The sequence below is a fragment of the Peromyscus maniculatus genome, chromosome 5 (genome assembly GCF_049852395.1).
Source record: "Peromyscus maniculatus bairdii isolate BWxNUB_F1_BW_parent chromosome 5, HU_Pman_BW_mat_3.1, whole genome shotgun sequence".
NCBI lineage: Eukaryota > Metazoa > Chordata > Mammalia > Rodentia > Cricetidae > Peromyscus > Peromyscus maniculatus.
Window position 1 is genome coordinate 53,416,287 of NC_134856.1, and position 15,051 is coordinate 53,431,337.

At 52.7% G+C, this 15,051-nt stretch overlaps 1 protein-coding gene across 1 annotated transcript in view; it reads left to right on the forward strand.

The window, feature by feature from the left end:
- Positions 1–3,302: 3,302 nt before the first annotated feature.
- Positions 3,303–15,051, forward strand: part of Crispld2 (cysteine rich secretory protein LCCL domain containing 2) — a 56,676-nt gene continuing 44,927 nt past the window's right edge. The window contains exon 1 of the mRNA XM_006990162.4: positions 3,303–3,433. The gene's annotated coding sequence lies outside the window, so the exon portion shown is untranslated. The remainder of the gene's footprint in view (positions 3,434–15,051) is intronic.

Sequence of the window (15,051 nt, forward strand, 5' to 3'; positions counted from 1 at the left end):
TGCCCCTCTCCTTAAGGATGATTAGGTTCTATGGTTTCGGCATCAGAGAGACATACCTCCAACACCAGGTCATCAAAGGCTTCCCAAGCCACCCGGCTCTCCAGGATACTCGCTTTAGGGGCAGGTAGGTACCGCGGGAAAAGTGTGACCACCTGGCACTGACTGCTGGAAAGGCTGGATGGAGCCACTACAGGCAGCAGCCCAGCTGCCTCCCCACCCCTGCAGCCAGCGTCCAATGCCCAGTCAACAGCGGACAGCAGCTAAAGAGGGGCTCTAAGGAAGGACCCAACTGCACCTTCCCAGGTCCCCCCACCTGGTCCAGTATAGGCCAAAAAAAAGGGGGGGGTTGTTAAAGATGTCGTGTGTGGCCAGACAGTAGTGGCACGCACCTTTAATCCCAGCACTCGGGAGGCAGAGGCAGGTGGATCTCTGTGAATTTGAGGCCAGCCTGGTCTACAGAGTGAGTGCCAGGGCAGCAGGCTCTGAAGCTACACAGAGAAACCCTGTCTCGAAAAACCTAAAAAAAAAAAAAAAAAGTGTGTGTGTGTGTGTGTGTGTGTGTGTGTGTGTGTGTGTGTGTATGTGTGTGTACCATAATCAATGGTGGGTATCAAAGTGCATATATGAATACACACATGCATCACTAGCAACAGATAACCACTACACAACTGGAACACCGCCAGCCAAGCCACCGTAATACAGGACAATTTGTTACACAGCAGCACTAACTGTGACATTCCATTGGAAAAATTTGTTTAGCTTCCCTGATACATTAGCAAGAAAAGAAATAGTTCTGAAGTATCCAGTGTGTTCATCTCATATAGACACAGACTCCCTAATCTGCTCCAGCCACTTAGAGGCCAAAGTCATGGGCTGTCCCGGCCCATTTGGGCTCCTAGGACAGAAACGCCCAGGCTGATGGGGTTGAACACAGTGGAGCTGGGGAGCTGAGGCTGCTGAAGGCTTTTCCTCCATTCATCCATGGCCTTTCCCTGTGCCCTCCGAGGTGGAGGGGGCAACAACGGAGCTCTCTGGTTCTCTTCACAAGTCTTTGGGAGTCTTACCACATCCCAACTCCGTCCCCATATCTTCCCTGGGTAGTTAGGTCTCAAAGTAGCAACCTTGAGGAGATAAACTAAGACATAGTAGGGTTCTGGCACAGGGTGCCTAGGTTGGGGTGCCAGCCCCCCAAATGGACAACCAGGTGACCCTGGACAAGTGCCTTCACTGACCTGTCCCCCAGTGTCCCTATCTATAAGCAGAGTCCCACTTTCCACTGGGCTGTGAGAAGTTGACCAGAAGCTTCCCCTGAAGTTTCCATGCAGAGCTCCTGACACACATAAACGGTTTTTGGTGAAGGAGGAGAAAGTGGGTAGGTTAGGAGAGAAGGCCAGAGGGAAGGGAATGGGGAAACCGAGGGAGAGCTGAAGGTTCTGGACTGGTGCGGGCATGGCCAGGCTGAGGAAGACTTCGCATGGCAATTTGCCCTGAAGATGACAGACTTGTAGAATACTTGGGTGAGGAGTGTCCTAAGAGCTATCCCATGCCATCAAGGAACCTTCCTTGCAAGGTTGCCATGAATAGCATCAAGTAGAGAGGTGTGCTGGGGCCCACCAGAGCCCGGGACTTCTTATTAACAAACCTTTCCCACCCAAATGTTGGGCCTCTGGAAGAACCCTGTCTTTTATTACTTCCGGTTCCTGGGTGGATATGGAACTAGGACCCAGTTTATCCTGTTCCCCTGCATCCAAGGCTTAATGGTCACAGGCAATTTCAACGGAGTGGGCATGAGCACGGAGGCCTGTGACTCAGGAATGTGCTCAGGGATTTCCGTGCTGGTCAGTGCCTTCATTTGGAAAAATGCGGATGTTGGGAACAGCACTAGTGTCTGAGGGTGGTCAGGCTGGGGTCCTTGGCACCTGAGAGCAGCATGTGGAACACAGTTCTGCTCCCATTGGCCTTGTCCTGGGTCACACCAAGGACTGTTCTGAAGCCCTGTTATTCAGCACTGATTCCTCTGGTACTTGGAAGAGAGCCCAGCAGGAGCTAGAGGTAGCAGCAGCAGGTGCTTACCTGCTTACTAAGTACTGAATGGCTGAGTGCATTCAGACCATGATGCTTCCAAAACGGAGAGCAGAAAGGAAGAAAATTTAAAGAAGAAAGAAAGAAAGAAAGAAAGAAAGAAGGAAGGAAGGAAGGAAGGAAGGAAGGAAGGAAGGAAAGAAAGAAAGAAAGAAAGAGAAAGAAAGAAAGAGAAAGAAAGAAAGAAAGAAAGAAAGAAAGAAAGAAAGAAAGAAAGAAAGAAAGAAAGAAAGATAGATAGATGCAGGGTGGTGGTGGTAGACGCCTTTAATCCTAGCACTCAGGAGGCAGAGGCAGGTGGATCTCTCAGTTCAAGGCCCGCCTGTCCTGTAAGTTCCAGGACAGCCAGGGCTACACAGAGAAACCCAGTCTCAAAAAAAAAAAAAAAAAAAAAAAGCAAGAAAGATACTAACATACATCTGAATCTTTATCTGCACAGAGCTGCATCAAGGACTTGGACAAAGATCTCTGGTTAGAATTCAGGTCCCCCAACATGTCTAGGTCCCTGAGGACCCCAGATCTGAGATGCCAGCGGGGGCCCTCTGCACCTGCTCCTGGCGGTATTTGTGGAGGTATTAGTGGGAGGCCTTATCGGTAAGGGGGCTAATGCCAGCCTCTTAGTGGGCTGATGGTCTTTTGCAGTCTGGCGTGCCTCTTAGCTCTTCTGGCCCATTTCCTCAATTGCCCTTAACGGTTTGGGAGTCAACCATACCTAATTTCCCAGATTCTGACCTCTGGATACTTGCCCCCGGTAGGTGCCAAATGCCCTGAGACACATGATACTAAGCTTGCTGGAACCTGCCCCGGGGCTCCTGAGGAGGCAGGCAGCCTCTTCACACGAAGTGGGATGCTGCCTGCTCCCTGTATTGCTGGGAACATGGAGATCCAGTGTTTCCATCTCCTAGCCTAGGAACCCGCAGTGGCAGATAAATCCGCACACCCGGGTTCTGCACGCGTCTCTCGGTGGTCTGTCCGGTCCTCCATTTGAGTGGCAGAGCCGGGTGGGTTCCGAGGGCCACCGCCTGGCCGAAAGTGCCCAGCCCACCGCGCACAGTAAGTGCTCAATGAAAACGACTTTTATGGTCACGGCTAGGGGCCGCGCGCTCCTAGAGCTCTGTGGTCCTCAGCGCCTCCTCCCGCCCGAAGGCAGCAAGGCGGGCCGGGGCCGGGGCGGCGCAGCCCAATCAGCGCGGCCTGTGGGCTCGGGGGCGTGGCCCAAGCAGCTCCCAGCTACTACTAGGGGCAGCGCGCCTAATCCCGGACTCACTCGCAGCGTCCAGCATCCGCAGGGTCCCAGTGCTGCAATCTGCTCGCTCAGCTCTGCCTAGGTTGGGGCCAGAGTCCTGCGCAGGTGAGAGGGACTCGGTCCCGCTGCTCTTTTATTTGTATGAGAACAGGTCTCTCCGCGAGCCCAGGCTGTCATCGAACCCTCCGCGGCGATGTACCCTCTTTCTGTCTTTTGCGATGCTCTTTCTCTGACTAGGGCAGACCCAGTGCTTCAGGGTTGCATGTCGGCGGCGCTCTGCCAAGCCCTTTTCAGATGAACGAACTGAGGCTCAGCCACGAAGCCTTTTGGCTGGGACTGACTGACTCACAGTTAGGAAGGCTGAAGAGCCAGGATCCCCAGCCTGGCTGCAGGCAGCTCAGAGCTCTTTTGCCCTCCCAATGCTATTTGCCATCATTTGGGGACGCAGTGTGTTGTCAGAAGGCATCGATGGCTGGTTGCATTAGAGGGATGTTTCATGCTGTATGGATAGAATCCCGGGGATCACAGGGGCAAGTTCCTTTTGTCCCAAGTTATAGAGCCACGCCCCTTTACAGTTTCATTGGCAACAGGCTTGCAGTGAGGAGGTCTTCTCTCCCTATTTTAGTTAAAAGTACTGAGGGTCAGAGAGGTAAAGTGAGCTGTCCCAGCATAGACAGGACTGGAACCCGCTTCTGACTGCTTCCAAAGCTTCACATGGATGTGCCCAGGTATAACGTAGTCTGGCCTCCAAATCAAATTAATCCTGCTTCTCAGTTTCTTGACTGTTGGGATTACAGGCAGTTATTCTAGAGAATATTTTAGGAAACATATTACAGGTTTTTTTTTTTTTTGCTAGAGTGGGCATCTTGAATAATTCCTCCTGTCAGGAGAATTGGCCCAGGAACTTAGGAGGTTGGCTGCCCCAGATGAGGCAAGCCAAAGCCAGCTCCTTATGGGGTACAGACTCAGGGCCAGATGCTTGCTCCTGCAGTCCAATTTGAACTGGCCATCTTTCCAGGGAAAGGTGAGTTGCTAGGGTGACTAAGACTGTGCGAGACGCTGTCTGGATGCCTGGCTCTTCTGGAGCCAGGAGTGGGTTCTGAATGTTCACCGTTAGCCCTGGACTCCTTGCCCTGGTGAAGTAGGGTAGGCCTGCCTTCTCCAAATAATCCCACACTGCACACATCAGGTCTGGAGTCTGACAGCCTTGTAGAACAAGGATGGGCCACATCCCCTGCACCACACAGACCGAGGCCTGTGCTAGGGATGTGTAGCATGTGTCTGATAGTCTACCACCGTCTACCACCCCAAGAGGAGTAGCAGGTGTGGGCTATATTGCCTGTGCTGGGGGCCATGCCTGGGGACCTCGGTCAGTGCTATCTCAGAGTCCTGGTCAGTGAGTGCTAGCTCAGAGTCCTGGTCAGTGCTAGCTCAGAGTCCTGGTCAGTGCTAGCTCAGAGTCCTGGTCAGTGCTAGCTCAGAGTCCTGCCTCCGGGATAGAGGTGGAATGTGGCTCATGATATTACCCCCCTGGCTGGGCCTGGGTCTAGACCTGAACACTCAGAACTTAGAAGTCCTGTCTTTTTAAAGACAGCTCTCTGTCCACTGCTGCCTCTGCTTCTCGACCTGGCCTTCAAGGGGGGCTTTATCTCAGGGGTCAAGGAATAACAGGCAGAGAGGAGAAACGAAGAGGGAGGTTCCGATTCTTACAGGGAAGCGACAGTTACGCTAAGGTCGGCACCTGACTCTTCTCTGAGACAAGCGGTGACCAGCTATGTCCAGGGCTTCCTTGAGTAATAATGTCTCAGCCGGCTCGGTGAGCGGGCATGCTCCAGTCACTGAAGCGTAAAGAGCACACATGTGCAGAACATGAAACAGCTGGGCCTAGGGAGCGCTGTTTCCCTAGCTGACACCCCACCAGGTTCAAAGGACAAACGTCGCTTTACCAAGTGACAAATGTGACTGTCACAGCAGAATGTGCCACAAGGCTTCTCTCATGCCATAAGGGAGCCTTTAGCATCTCCAGGCACCTGGGCCCAGGTAGGTGGGGTGGGGGTGGGGGGTAGGGCAAGAAGGGGCTGTACTGACAGGGTGTGGTCAGTGTGCCCAAAGCCTTGCCTGGTGGCCTGGGTCCGTGGTGCTCCCAGATCCTGGCTGCTCTGTTGCAGAGAGGCGGGGTTGATCTGCAGGAGTTGGGGGCCCTAGGTGGACTAAGGGGAGTGTGAGGCCCTTCAAAGCTCCCACAGGGCACCCTTCTTGCATGGACTACACTGGGAGTGTCTGCAGGCAGGACCCTGGTGCTGACCTGGGCCTTGTGGGAGCTGGCGCCGGGCTCTTCTCTGTCACCAGAGTAATTTGTGCGTAGGGGAGGTGCCTCTGTGTCTGCTACTCTGGGAACTGGAAGCTTAAATTTTTTTATTTTTTTTTTTTTAAATTCACTGCATTTGATGAGTCCCAGATGTGCAGATCCCGCGTCAGTCAAAAGGGTTGATGGCTCTTCAGGAGGGGAGGCCGCAGGGCAGCCAGGAGGCCACCATTTCACTTCATGGAGAGTTCCTTCAGCTAGGGGACGGAGGACACCTTATGATGTCCCCAACAGAGCACCCCGCGCCAGAGCAGGCCTGGGGCAGTCACATGACTAGGTGCTGAGTCCAGGGTTTTCAGAACCAGTTATGTTTGTTTTTTGTTTTGTTTTGTTTTCTTGAAAAATTATAAAGTACACATACACATAACATTTATTTAAAAATCATCTTTATTTATTGAGTGTGTGTGCATGTATGTAGGTAGGCATGTACATGCTAGGGTGCGTGTGTAGACGCCAGAGGATGACTCAGAGGCCTCCATCGTTCCTTTCATCACTGTCGATCCAAGCAAGTGGTGGAATTTAGGTTTCCGGGCTTGGCCACGAGCACCTTCACACATGACGTCACCTCACTGCCCCCAAATGCACTACTTTAAAAAACGTGCTTATGTAGTTATTTTTGTGTGCATGTGTGTGTCTGCACGTGTGCTTGTGCACGTGATTGTATTGCCCAAGGGGGGCCGAGAGGCATCAGACCCCGCAGAACTGGAGTTACAGATGGTTGTGCATCATCCCGTGAGGGTGCTGGGAACCACACCTGGGTCCTCTGCCAGAACACTAAGTGCTCTTTCTTAACTGCTGAGCCAGCTCTCCAGCCCTCCAAAAAATCGACCGTATTGAAGTGCACAGTTGAGGGCAGTTAGTGTATTGGCAATGTTGTATGGCCAGTGCCACTTTCTCATTCCAGAACATTCTCCTCCTCCTGTGTCCATGGGCAGTTGTGCCTCAGGCTTCTCCTCCAGAACTCATTGCTGCTCATCTCTATAGCATTTTCTTTCTTTTTGGTTTTGAAATGGGTCTCACTGTGTAGCCGTGGCTGGCCTGGAACTCACAATATAGCCCAGGCTGGTCCATCTTCTTATTGCTTGGATTATAAGTGTGCCACCACCATGGCTCATTTTTGTGTGTGGGGGGTTGGAACAAGGCACACAAGGCCAGAGCTCTGCTGGTGAGCCACACCCCCACCCCTCACTGGGGGATTCTAGGCAGGTATCTGCTCTACCTCTGAGTCGTAAATCCCATCCTCTGTAGAGCACATTTTTCTTCTCACACTTCTACAAATGCCCTGCTCAGTGCTTTGGGAACACTGTGCATATGGTTCTGTGGATGCATACGCAGAGGAGACAGCAGGTCACGTGGTCATTGGATGTCTAACCGTGAGAAAGCTGGTTCCTTCATCCTCTGTGAGGAAGCATCATCAGCTTGGCTGCTCTCACCCAGATGACAGTGAGCTCTTCCGTGGTGGGTACAGACAGACAGACACTGTTGCCTGGAGTTTTGTGGCAGGGCTGACGTCTTGTCCTGAGTCACAGCAACCCACTGAGACTCCTGTCTCAGACATTGCCCTGGGGGAGCCCTGCTCTGTTCCCCACCCCCAGATTGCAACTGTGGTATTTTCGGGCAGACACCCCCCTTTCCAGGCCATGGGGACATGATGATCTAGCCAGAGGGAGGTTTGCTTGGCCTCCAGTGCTGTGTCAGCTTAGGAAAAACCCACAAAATTGGGGGGAAAGGCCTAATGAGGGATTTTGCAACTTCTGGACCATCATAAAAAAAAAATTACAAACTATGAAAGCCGAATTTTCAATTCAGTTTCTGGAATGTGTCATGTTTTGATGCTGAATGGCAACATTCCAGAAGAAAAGGCAGCCACGCTTCCATTTTGCTTGGAGGCCAGAGATCCCATTAGCTAACCCTGTCCCAAAATTCTTTCAGGCAGGAAGAGTTCCACTCGCTCTCGAGGACTGGGGGCTGGCATCAAGCCTGTGTCTTCTGACCCTTCGTGGAGTGGGCCCCGGCCACCAGTCCAAAGAGACCATGCATGTTGCAGGGAAAAGGGAAAGGGAGCTGAGGGGAGCCGCTGACTGCACCAGGCAGAGCACCATACAGGGCCACAGGCCTGGGATGGGAATGGCCACTGTGAAGGATCAGCTCAGGGTAACAGTGTCTATCTTGCCATCATGGCTTGTACCACTGAGCAACCCCTGCCTAGGAGCAAGGCATGAAGGAAATGGAGGCGTTTGCCCTGGGATATAGCTTTTTCTAGACTAAGTTGTATTGCCAAAGTAAGGGTACCCCAGGGACTCTGGGAATATGAGAACTACTCATGGGGTTTTCTGGAGCTCTGTGCTTACAGGCAGAGGCGTGGGGTGCACGGTAAAAGCATCGGGTGGGGCTATCTGTGCATCATATCATGCACCTCCTTTGCCAACAAAGAGCAAGCCCTCTGCCGCTGACCTCCGGCCTGTGCTGTGCCCAGCTGACCTGTGGCCATTGTATGATTGCTCTGGTCTGATTTTTTTCCCAATGACTTCTCCTAGCAGAAGTCACCAGAGTCTTCAGGAGTGGCAGGGATAGGAAATGACTTGAAAATAGGAATTTCTTGACACACTCAAAGCAATCCTTCCCATACGAAATATGAAGTATGTTCTAGGATCAGGCAGGTGACAAGAAGGTGAGGCAGACTCTGGAAGTATTGGGGTCTGGGAAATGTTGGTTAAGGTAGGGGAAGGTAAACTGGTGATGTGACTGAGTTGGCAGAGCACGTGCCTAGAATGCACGGTGCCCTGGGTTACATTCCCAGCACCCCACAAACAGAGCATGGTGGCACACACCTCTAACCCTAGTGCTACAGATAGAGGCAGGAGGATTAGCAATTCAAGGTCATCCCAAGCTACATAATGAGTTTGAGGCTAGCCTGGGCTATGTGAAGGGCCTGTCCCAAGTAAATAAATAACAGAGCAAAACTAAAGGCAGGGAAGGCAGAGACAGGTGGACTTTGTTTTTTTGTTTGTTTTTGTTTTTGTTTTTAAAGACAGGGTTTCTCCGTGTAGTTTGGTGCCTGTCCTGGATCTCTCTCTGTAGACCAGGCTGGCCTCGAACTCACAGAGATCCACCTGGCTCTGCCTCCCGAGTGCTGGGATTAAAGGTATACACCACCGCCACCAAGTGACAGGTGGGCTCTTTAGAGCAGTGATTCCCTAAGTGGGGTCCCCAGACCAGCAGCAACCCTTGTGACCTCAGTAGAAGCATAGGTGACCAGGTCTCAGCCCAGACCCGAACCATGGAGTGCAGCTGCTATCTATCTGTTCTTTGTCTTTGAAACAGATATTACTATGTAGCCCAGGCTGGCCTTGAATCTGCTAATCCTTCTGCCTCCGGAGGAGATTGGTTGCTGAAACATTCTTGTAACCCCAAGCCAAGGAGCAGGGTGTTTGGGGCTAGAGTTCCCCTTAACAGTACAGCACGTGGGAGGCCTGGTTTAGTAGCAACCAATAAGCCCAAACCAAAACCTTTCTTGGGAAGCCTGCCCCGCCTGGTGGCGGGCGCATCATGCGCAGGGTTGATTCCAGATGCTCTGGAGCTCCAACCAGTGTCACAAGGATCTTGGCATATTCCAGAGCATGTGGAGTGGCTCTGAGTGACAGGGACCTTGCTGGGTGCATCTGCTTACCTGCTCTGGAGCCAGTCCGGCACCGACCCAGAGCTGCTCCAGCTGCAGGGCTGTGGAGACAGCCCAGTCGGCAAATTGCTTGCTGCACAAGGTCAAAGACCCGAGTTCAATCCCTAGAACCCATGTAAAAATGCTGGGTGTGGTGGTGTGTGTCTGTGATCTGAGCTCTGTGGCTTGCTGGCCAGCTAGCCTAGCTGAATCTGCAAGTCACAGGCCAGTGAGAAGCTTTGTTTCAAAAATCAACAAATCAAAAAAAAAATCAACAAATAAGGTATATGACTCCTGAAGAGCATTCACTCACACACACACACACACACACACACACACACACACACACACACACACACAATTTCAGGCGTATCTGTAACAAGTAGCATCGTTATCAAACACACACACAGCTTCCACACACATCCTGGCTGTCCTTCTCCATGGCTGAACACACTATTTATTCCCAGGACCTTGGCAGCCTGGCTAGCACCAAGAGATATTTTCATCGGGGCCTTGGCAATGTGGGACAAAGTGCCCTGCCAGCTAGGAGATGAACCCAGCCCTGTCTGGGTGAGGTTCTATGCTGCCTGGCGGGCCCTTATCTGGACTCCTTCCTCTCCGTTTACTTTTCAGGGCTGTCGGGGCCAGTCTCAGCCTAGAGACTCTTGAGGGGCCAGTCTGGGGTGGGTGCAGTTCTTTCCTGTGTGCTGGTGAGGTTCTTGAGTGGCCATTCATGCCTCTCGTAATTCATCCTTCAAACAGTCTGAGCAAACTTAAACAAACTCGGCTTTCACTGCAGCTCAGCATCTCAGAGGCCGTGGACCATCACTCATCTGCTGTCAGGTAAATCTCCTCCCAGAGAGGCCACAGAGCTCAGCCAGCCTGCGGAGTCTCTCAGGCCCTCCTGGCACCCCCACCCCCAGGGGAACCGTTTCCAGACTTCTAATGGTGCAGGCTGGGTTTGAACTTCCCATGAAGGAACCATGTGTGTGTTTAATCCTCAGAGTCTGGCTGGCTTGGCGCCACACGCAAAGGTGAGACTCTGCCGGTCTGCTGCGCAGGGACAGGCTTTCAGAGTTGAGCCAGACCTCACCCAGCACTTCCGTCCGGCAGAGGCTCCTCTTTGCATTAGGCAGAAAGCAGGACTCCCCATAGTGGCCTTCAGAGCTCCTGGCTGCCTGACCCTGGCTGCCTATGACCCCGCCTCTTTTCTGTGCTTGACTTTGGGACGTGCAGGTGGCATCGCCTCCACATCTTCATCCTTCGTCCACACCAACCACAGGGACCACTGCTCTACCTCTTCAGGCCCTTTCCAGCCTAGCTCCGGCACCCGCGTTGGCTATGTGTTACTTCCCTTCCTGGACAGGATCCCAGGACTTCCTGGGATCTGTGGAGCCCTACAGAGGAGACTCCGTGTCCAGGCTCTTGCTCTGCCTTGCTGAAGTTGTCCCACCCTTCTATGGGCATTGCAGAAAGGCCTCCTGGGATCAAATTTCACCCAGAAGGAACACAGGAAGAGATGCGGTGGCCGCTGGCCAGATAGGCATTGATTCCTTTGCACCCATCCTGGCCCAGCCTTGCCGTATCTCTGAGGAATAGAGGCATGGAAAGGTGGTGGCCCTCTGGGCAGCCCTCAGCTCTGGCAGAGGGTAGGATCTGAACCCAGGCCTGACTCAGATGTGTTTCCCGTACTGCTCATGACTCTGGCACCAATCACTTCCTTTTCCATGGAGGTGGAGGGCTCCCTTTCTTTATCCAGTGTTTGATATGAAGCGTTGCCAGGGAAACCTTCACACATCAGTAGAAGTCAGACCTAGGAGTTATGCGTGGGTTATTTTAAGAATATCTTAATTTATTATCTGGGCACTTAATTTGGCTTTAAAAAAAAACTTACTATCTTGGCCTGCATGGAACATGCTTGGTTTTAGCACAAAGTGGTTTAAACGTTTGTTGACTGAGTATTATTTATGTCCAGAATTAGTCCAGCATAATATTTTAGGCCTTGAATCCCAATTACTGGACAGACTGAGGTAGGAGGATCACAAGTTCAAGGGCAGCCTAGGCATCTTATAGAGACACTCGTTCAAAATAAAAAAGGGGAAGAAGGCCAGAGATGTAGTTCTATGGTAGGGCGAGCAATTGACTGCCATGAGAGAAGCCTTGACCTTGATTCCCAGCACCCACATACACTCCATCAAATTGGCTCAGCATATTGTGTTTATTATGCATCTGAATTTGATCCACGAGTCCCCCAAGGACCGTGTCTCTTGCTGGGGGAACAGAGGACACAAGATCCTGTGAGGATGAGTGCACTGCTGGCCAGCACCTGGGTGTGGGGAGCTTGGGTGCTGTGGGGTGGCCAGCAGGGATGGAGCCAACCTGTCATCTCCCTCGGGTCCGACCTTGATCCTGTCAAAAAGCAGACAGGATCCAGTGAGGAGGGGAGACGCCGCAGCCTGCTGTCTGCCGCTCACCCAGGCATCTGTAACGGGACGGGACGTTCTCTGCCTAGCCCTGGGATCACTGCTTGGAAGTGGGGGTGTCCCCCCTCCCAGCACACTTCATTCCCAGGATTTCTGGGTGGTTTGTGGGTAGGACCGCGAGCCGTCCTTGGCTTCTTACTCAGATGTAAGCTCTCTCTTTGTTAAATTAAGGAGGAGCAGAGCCAGGGAAGGCCAGCGTTGTGGGGTCAGTGGCCGTCCGGTGGGCAGGGCTCTGGGCTGAGGCATCACACGATGTCGGGCAGTGGGGCAGAGTCGCTGCCTGGGTGAGAAGGACAGATGGGAGGCTGGAGTGTAAGGCGTGTATTGGCCCTGCCCCCAGGCCTCTCCGTGACCGTAGCCAGTCTGTTTACTATGCTTGTTTACTATCCTTTTAGTTTCCTCCTCTGTGAAATGGGCTCATAAAATCAGTGACCTCGTCCATTGTGGAGATGATGACACATGAGATTCCAGGAATGAAGGAAGCTTACACTGCTGGGCCACCCCCACTCGTCACACCGTGGCCAGGTCATCACCGTGGACGGGGACTAGCCTTTGGTGGGCCAGGGCTGACACATCAGCTTGGGGGTGCTGACAGCTCAATTTTCTGATGGGTCACCGACCAGATAACAGAACCTCTGTTAAGGCGAATTCATACAGACTTGAAAAAAGGAAGTCCCATTTGAACCAAAGGCATCAGAGTCTTAAGGCTGAGACCTTTAGGGCTGCATCTCGCTCTGTCTATGCCCCGAGGTGGCGGATGGCCAGCGGGCAGTTGCGGTGGTTTTTCCTAAAGACACGGTCTTCAGTGACTTAACGTGGGTTGGGGGCTTGAAATTGGCCACAGTGGGACGTGTACACCAAAGGGATGGGTGAGCGCCACAGCACAGGCTGTTTCCTTGAGTTTCCAACACATAAGCAGCCCACTGTGGATTGCTAGAGGGAGAGGTGTGTATCGCCAACCCAGTGGGGTGGCAGGCAGCTCCCAGACAGACAGGCTGTGAACGGAAGAGAGGGGCCTTCGGAAGGATGATGAGCTTCATATCCATGCACAGTTGTTGGGGTGGTTCCCAGACATAGGGTTGACATTGAGGCCCCCTCCCTTCTCCCAGCCTGACATCCTGGGACCTTCTTCCCCAGAAAGTCAAGTAGCCCAGGCCATCCTGAACTAACAGCTGAGTCAAGTGTCCTGGGGCTTCATTTCTCCCAAGTGTGAGATGTCTAACATGTTAAGGTTCTATTTGGCTAGGGCAAAGGTTAGACCTTGAAATAACAATTTCGGGGGAGACCTGCCCTCCCCTTAGCTCCATGCCCTTGGTCACAACCCCCCTCTTTTGTTTGTTTGTTTGTTTGTTTGTTTGTTTGAGAATGGGTCTCATGTAGCTCAGTCTAGCCTCAAACTCACTATGTAGCCAAGGATGGCCTTGAACTTCTGATCTTCCCACCTCTACCAGAGTGTGGAGATAGAACCAAGCGCTGGGCACACTACCAACTGAGCTGAGTCCCCAGCCCTAGCCGTTGAACGCCTCCTGCAATGTCGTTTCCAGCAGGACTAACTCATTATTTTTATCACTCAAAACCGTGGGGCTTAGAGTACTCCACCCCCACCCACCCCCGCCCCCATATATGTAGCTGCATCCCAGAGAAGCTGAAATGCTCTGTCTGAGGCCGCACAGCTGGTAAGGGCATCGAACCCAGGTTCTGTTTCCCTGAAAGCCCAGGATGCAGCCAACAGAGAGGCCGCCATGGACCACAGTCCTTATATGGCTCCTCTGATCCAGAACAGAGGAGGCATGCCCTTCCCCGTTCATTCCATAAATATTTATCGAGCAGAGTTGTGTCAGACAGACTCTGGGACTCAGGGGTGAGTAGGCTGACAGATCTGCCGAGTGATTAATTCCCACAAGGCTTTCCAGGAAGGGGAGCCCATGGTGAGCAGAGGTTCACTGGCGGGCTTGGCAGCGGGCACTCTGGGGTCAGGGGCTGGGCTGTAGGAACAGCGTGTGCAGAGGCTGGGCCAGCAGCCGGTGTCTTAGCTCTGACATCTTCTTGGCAGGCTTCCCCAAACACAGAGCAGCTGGGCCACATGATGCAACCACCTTCCCTGTTGGCCCCTCATTGCTGGACCAGGGGCTTTGCTAGCTTTAAAACAAAACTGCTTTTAGACCTCTAAATGACATCAAGTGCCATCCGGGACTGGTGGGGTCACTGGAGAGCTAACAGGAACAGGACAGCAGCTGCGTTGTCCTCAAGCCTTCAGAAAGCTGGGTTTCCAGTCTCGGTCCTCCCTCCAACTGGCCACGCAGACTCCCAAGCCTGTTAATGTGAACAGGACTCAGCTTTGTCTGCTGTAAAATGGGGCTGCAGATCTTCTGTCCACGGTCATGTCCCGATGCACGCCGCAGCCCTGGGAATGTTGGCACTCCAGGAGAGCTGCTTTCACAATCTGCGTCTCGCCATTGACCCTGGGATCCGAGAGCACCGTCCAAGCGTCCTGTAACCTTCTTGCCTTGTTCTTGTGGGAACTGGATGCTTAGCTGCCTGGGGTCTCCTGAGTTCTGTTCTGTAACTCTAGCAAAAGAGAACAAGATCTTGCAGGGACCCTCTTGGTTGTGTGGCTCCAAGTTGGTGAGCGATGGAGTGTCAGAAGGTTGGTAGCGGGGAGGCTCCCTAGAAATGGTGTTGAGAATTAGAGGGATGGCTCGGTGTGCAAATAAATTCCTGTGCAAGTGTCAGGACTGGGGTTCAGATCACTAGAACGGCTGTAAAATTCAGGCAGCTGCGGCAGCCCCCTGTAATACCAGCACGCAGGAGATAAGAGGCAGAATCCCTGGAGCAAGGGGCCTACATAGACCAGACGAAACAGTGAGAGACCACCTCAATATATATAAGGTGCAGAGTGACCGAGGAAGACACCTGACGTCCACCTTTGCACAGGTGTACATGCAAATGTGTGGGGACATACGTATTCACCCATGCACATCGCAGGAAGAAGAGAAGTGAGGGAGTTGAATTTGGCGAGGCCAAGTAGAAGCAGGTGAGAGAGCACAAGTGTGGCCCTTATCCCAGAAACTGGGGGAGCTGGGGCCCGGCCCCCCACTGTGACCAGCTGAAGGACTGAGGAAAACGCGGATGTGTCTGCAGCTGGAGAGGGTAGCTCACACCGCAGTGTCAAGGACACAGCACCCATGGTACTGTGCATGTGTTTGCCAAGGAGGGG